The sequence below is a fragment of the Drosophila obscura genome, unplaced genomic scaffold, assembly GCF_018151105.1.
Source record: "Drosophila obscura isolate BZ-5 IFL unplaced genomic scaffold, ASM1815110v1 contig_17, whole genome shotgun sequence".
NCBI lineage: Eukaryota > Metazoa > Arthropoda > Insecta > Diptera > Drosophilidae > Drosophila > Drosophila obscura.
In genome coordinates, this window is record NW_024542757.1 from 1,197,612 (window position 1) to 1,204,168 (window position 6,557).

Sequence of the window (6,557 nt, forward strand, 5' to 3'; positions counted from 1 at the left end):
GGAGCCAAGGAGCAGGCAGTGGCATCCGCGTTCCCATCCTTCCCCCGTCCTTGTCGTCGTCGTCGTCTAATATTCCTTTGTGCGGCTGTTATTATTGATGGAAATGCAAATTGGATTTTCAAATTTACTTCCCTGTTTGCTTTGCCGCTGGACAAAAAGGCGAAAAACAGAGAAGAAAAAGCAGAAGCAGAAAAAGACAGCAGACAGGGACCGAAAAAGGAAGGAGAAAAAAAAGACTCCATGGTTCCCCATGGCTATCGACAGTTCTAGTCCGGGATTTATTGAAAATTATTAAGGACAGGCAAAATGTTGCATTTATCATTGACTTTGGCTTATCCCTTATCCGGCAACAGTTGCTCTTTATTCATTACTGGCACTGCCATGGAAATACCCTGCAGAAGGGATAGGATGGGGGCAGGATAATAAACACCAAACGGAAAAGCTGAAAATAGTCAAAATTTAAAGAGCAATGGGGGGAAAGATCTCCATAGATTATTGCATAGTAGATACCCATAGTAGATACCCCTTCCAGACAATCTTATAATAGTATATCTGATTATGTTTTAAAACTATTAATTTACACTGCACTGCAAACTTTTCAAGTATCGTGTCCCATCCCCTGCGGCCAACATCGAGGGTTCTTCTCGTTCTCGTTCCCGTTGAGTTTAATAATTTTGTTGAAATCATTAATGCAATTGTTTTCTCTTTGGTAATCTCCATTGCTTTGCCTCCTCTTGCCTCTGCTGCTCCTTCCTGATGGACGTCATCTCGGGTGGGTTCCTGGTTCTCATCTCTCAATTGTCGATTCCACTTGGTCCTCCTCGGTCGCCTGCACTTTGGCTCAAAGTAATTAACGCCGATCCAAAACAGACGCCAATTTGCATAGCTGACCCTCGGTTGGGGGAGCCTTCCTCCATGGCTCCTCACCAGGAGCTGACGGACCTATTACTCAAGACGTTCAAAATAGGAGCTGGCTGGGCGTGGCTAAGGGTGGGTGGGGGTTGCTGGCACGAAAAAGAAAAACAAAAACTTGCAGCCTCTGAAAACAGAAGCTCTTGAATTTTAATTAAACGTTTTTATGCAAGAATCCCCAGCCGAATGCTGGCACCGCACTCCTCTACCCATGCTGCCCTCTCTCCCTATGGTATTGCGCTGCAGCTCATCTGCCTGCTATCCCTCTCTCCCACGCTCACACTCCCACGCTCGAAAGTTGATATTCCTACTGCAGGGTATATTTATGCAAGGGTGAGGCTTGCTCTATAGTTGCATATTGTTGTGCACGCACACATACCCCCCTATTAATATGCTTTGCTTCTCCTCACTCTCTCTCTCAGTCTCTCTTTGATTCATTTGGCTTTGGCTGCAACTGTTGTTGTTGTTGCTGTTGCTGTCGACTGCATTTGAATTTTTGCCTTTTGCCTTCGACTTCGTCGTCGCCTTTGTTGCTGTTACTACGTACGTATGTATGCATGTATATTACTGCTACTAGTTACTCTTCACCGAATTCCTTTTTGTTCTTGGTTTATAAGCGATTGCATTTGCGAATATTTTTCTGGCAGCTGCTGAACGGACGACGAACGGTGCGTGTGAAAGAGAGCCGAGTGGAGAGTGACGGAGTGGCGGAGAATCGCTGATGATGCTGAAGGAGAAACAGAGAGGAGCAAAGCGAAGCAGAAGTTCAGCCATGAAGCCGGAGCCAAAGAAATTGCCAAGTGGTAAGAGGTGGGAAGGGGGAGAGAGTGGGATGATGTGCCACTGACTGCACTCTGTAATTCAATTATCGACTCTTGGCAGTAAAAAGTGTTAATTATTAGTTTCCTTTGCTCCACGTTGTGCCTTCTCCTTCATCATTCTGGCTGATAGCAGAGAGAGAGAGAGAGCTGTGGAGAGAGAGTTAACAGAAGAGAGACTGAGTGTCTGAAGTTCTGGCTAATGAAGACGTTGTCCCAAGGAAGTGCCGAAGTAGTGGAAGACAGAAGAATGCGGACAGCAGCGTAGTCAAAACAAAACGTAAAAGGGGCTGAAGGTGCACATGCATATGGAAGTATGGATAGAGGTACAAACTGCCTCTCTTTGAATCAGTCTGGGCTGTTTCCATATCTTTGGTTAACCCTCCCCTGTGCCTGTGCCTGTGCCCCTGCTCCCATTGACACTCGCTGCGTTGAGGTAGCCCACTTGATCTGGAGACTCCTTTGGCGTCGCAGCACCCTCCGATAATTGGTATTAGTTTTAATCATATTTCCGCCGAGTGGCCTTGAGTGGCATTGAGGGTGCCACAGAGGAGGAGAGCAGAGCCAGAGGCGAAAGTCACAGCGCATTAAGCCGGAGTGACATTTAATTAGTGCATGAAAGGGCAAAGCTTCCTTTATGGTTCACAGTTCGCATATCGGTGACACATTCACAACATTCCCCAAAAATACGCACGGCATGGCAGGCTGGGGGTCCCTCTTGATTGCCTTTGCCTACTGCCTACTGCCAACTCCGATACGCGGCGGATTGATGATTGAGCTGCTGCCCGTTGTTGCCACATTCCAGGGGGCAGCAACAAAGCCATGGCTAAGCTTCACGACTCCAACAGCAAATGAAGTTGCAACAGGGCCCCAGCAACAGCAGGGGGCAGAGGCTGCCACAAATTGAAAGCCGTCGAGTCCAACGTACGGAAGGGGGGGGAGGCACAAGGAATCGGTAGGGCATCAGATTGCAGCATCCACCGCGTGCTGCATAATTTATGGCGACCAATCCCTTGCCCCATCATTTCCTTTTTTCGTTGTTGCCTCCTGCTGTTGTTGCCGCTGCTGCTGCAGCTTCGAATTTGTATGTTGCCTTTGACACCAGCTAAAGGGGTTACGTGTCTGGCTCCGCGCTAACCCCACCCAACCACTCCACCCATTTACCCCTCCTCCACCAAATCTAGTCGCGTTTTCTAGTCCGTCTGTGTCTGTTTTCGAACTTTGCAGTTTTTCCGTGCTTGGGAGTTTGCATTTTTCGGGGGTTTTCCCAAGCTCAGCACCGCTACAGCCATCGCCATAGCCATCGCCATTGCCATCGTCATGGTCGCTTTTTGGCCGTTTTTCAAATGTCTGCGCCATGTGCATGCGAAATTTTACCAAATGGTACCCAAAGGGGCGTGGCATACACACACAAGCACAGGCAGAGGCACAGTCACAGACACAGACACAGACACAGAGACGGAACGATAACCTGTGCTAATGAAGTGTGATGTTGGCCAAAATGTGATTCCTTTTTATTCCCCTCTCTCTCTCTCTTTGTTTTTTTTTTGGTTTTTGTTTTGTTCTTTTTTTTTGTGTTTTTTGTGTGTGCGTGTTGCATTCTAATTGGACAGACAGAAATGGGGCAGAGGTGCTGGATGATGTCTTTTTTTTGTACAATGATTTCTGCCTTCAGATACTTCAGATTCAAAGCGAAGATTTAGATAGCGACTTTAAGCGGGCTTAAATTAATTTTATGTGATTTTGTATTTTTATTTTTAAATACGTTAAGTTTTTATGTGCTGCTTGTACAGATTGAATATTTTGTCCTTTTGTATTGTTTCGGATAATTTATATTTTTGTTTGATTTTTCTCTGTTCTCAATGGTTGTCTGCATTTAATCACTCATCATAAATTATTTAAAAAAAATTCTTCGCTTTAAAGTTTCATAAATTAATGCCAACCCCCCTACCGCCACTTGGCCACTTAGCAGCTTTTTTTCATTGCTGTTCGTTGAACTTGTGTCTCTACTGTGTTTGAGAGCTGTCAAAGTGCAAATTTATCAATCATACGCCACGTATGCTACGCTCTCGCTCTCTCTTTTTTCTCTCTTTCTGTGTGTGTGTGTGTGTGTGTGTGTGTGTGTGTGCATAATAAACTGATTTCAATGGCTGCCAGTCTTTTATGCATTAATTCATCCCATTTTCAGCTCACATCGAACAGTGTAAAGCATTATTTTTGTATACCCTTGGAAATAAAGGGTACAACGATTCGAGGGAGTTGTTTGGCGCGCAGACACCCCACTGTACCCCTCCATGTATCAGAGATATATGCAGTAATATGCAGCTATAATATCTGCCTGCCTACAATATCTGTTGCATTATTTTGTATATGTTTCAGCTTAGCTCTTACAAATTGGATCAATATACTGGAATACTGGATTGATCGATCTGCTAGGGTAGCCAAACCGTCGTTTTCTCATATCCGATAGCCAGCCCTTCCTTCGTGTTCTTCATATTTGTTTTTGGTATATAAAATTCACATCACGCTGCTGCTGCTGTTGCTGCTGCTGCTGCTGCTGCTGTTGCTGCTGTTGCCATTGTGGCTGCTCTGCTTGTGTATTACATTTAAAATATGCACAGTAACTAAAAGTATTTTTCACACAAATTGAGTTTGCATCCCCGCATCCCCCATCCACCCGCAGCCAGTGCCACCCTCCGGTTATGGCTCCATCTGCTCCCCTTTCACACAGGGTCGTTGCTGGGGCTGCTGCCGTTGATGCTTTTGGCATTGCCAATTTTTGCTGTCAGTCATCGGACGGAAAATGTTGCTGCTGGAGCTGATGCCACTGGCAGGAATCAGTCAGCAGGAGCGGATGGGATGCCACCAAAGACAACACATAGTCGCCCGGCGGCAGTGAGTGGGCGCTGGCTGGGGGGTGGCATAATTTAATAGAGTCGGTAATATCAATAAATTTTAAAAGCCTTTTAATGCGCAACGATAAAGACGAGCATAAACCAGATGATGCTGCTCTACGGGCGACATAATTATCCAGAAATGAGAGGGAGCAGCAGGAGGAGCCATCGTTCGGTTTCTTCGATATCCAGAACTCAATTATGCAAATCGAAGCAGCATGAATGGAAGTAAACTCAACTGAAATGCGATAAATCGCAATCGTTTGGGCTTTAACTTTTGGCCAACTCCACTGCGAGGCGTCTCCACATGAGTGTGAAATCAACATGGGGAGAAGCAGCTGCAGCCGCAGCAGCCAGCAGCCAGCCACACTCCACTCGAGTCGAGCCTCCCCATGGAAATTTGCGGCGCGGAGCAAAAGAAAGCAGAGAAAAAGCAGCCATAATAAGTAGCAGAGTGGCGATGGCAGCGATAAAAAAAAAGAGTGTGGAAAGCTGTCGTTCATGTGGAAGCGGAACAATGCAACAAGCCGCAAGCCGCAAGCTTACACCGCGCGCCACATGCCCAAACCCAACCCGAACCCACCCCGCCCTGCCCGAAACACCAGAACAAACGACAAAGACAATGTGCAGCATCCTCGTCGCGCCTGAAATGCAACCAACGAAAATTCATGGCATTAGGGGAATGCCAAACGAGCTGCTGGCCAAAACAGAGGAGCAGCAGCAGAATAGTCGACCCTGTGGATATCCTTTCAACTGATATGCTGTGGCTCCTCTTAAAGCTTCTAACCCCATTCAAAGACCAATAAAGCCACACACACTGCAAAGGAGGGATGATCTGCCCAGAGTTGTCAAAGTAAAGCCATCAGACAACTGAAAGACAAACAGCAAGTAACTCCAAGATGGCAACGAAGTTCCCCGCTCCGCCAATATGCCCGCACCTTTGCGATTGGCATCGCATCGCATCGCATCGTATCGCATCGCGTAGCATCCAATCCAAAGCCCCATTCCCACTGGACTGTGGCTCGTGTGTGGCTGTATCCTTGTCGTCCCGGTTGTTGACGATTTGGTAACTGCAGCAGCAACAGCAACAGCAGCAGCAGTTAGTCGGTTCCGAGTCCTGTCTCAGTCTCTGGCAAGTGCCTTTGGCTTATAAAATATTTAAACGTTTTTGCGGCTTTGGCCGCAACATATTTGCACTTTGGGACAGTGCCTGCAGCAGCCGTAGCAGCTTTTCCTCGACTGCTTTTCTTTTTAAGCTCAAGTTTTTGGCCCTGATGTATGCCATTAATGCCCGGCGACAGCTGCCGGACTGCTTAAATATTTACTCAATACGCAGACAACTAAAAGAAAGGAGAAAGAGAGAATGAAGAGTTTTTCCGTGCCCCCCCACTTGATATGCTAATACGGTTATGGTTACTGCCACTGCCACAGTGCCACAGAGCCATCCTGCGGATCCTCTTTCCTGCTCTGCTGCTGATGATGTTGCGGCTTCTATTCTTTGCGGTTTGGGTGCTGTCGTGGCGCTGGGCTGAAGAGAAAATTTCATTATGCCAATTACTTGCATCAAAGCTGCTTGGATAATTGACTTTGCTTAGCAACAGACACACACACACACACACACACACACACACAGACACAGAGAGAGAGGGCTCTGCCACCTTGCCACCTTGTTGAGGTTGCATAAGCCCTCTTCTTGCCCCTGCAGCATAAAATAATTAAACCTAATTGACAGTTTTTCGACATCACCTTTGTCCCTTCGAAGCGGCCACTCACTCGCTCTACTCAGCAGTAGAGCCACACTCGACTGCTGCTGCCACGTCTCCTCCTCTCCTAATGAGCTCAACTTTTTGCGGCAAGTGCTGCTTAGTTTTTACAGCATTTGTCGCGGTAAGTGCCTGCCACATGCAACCTGCAACCTGCAACCGGCTAACAG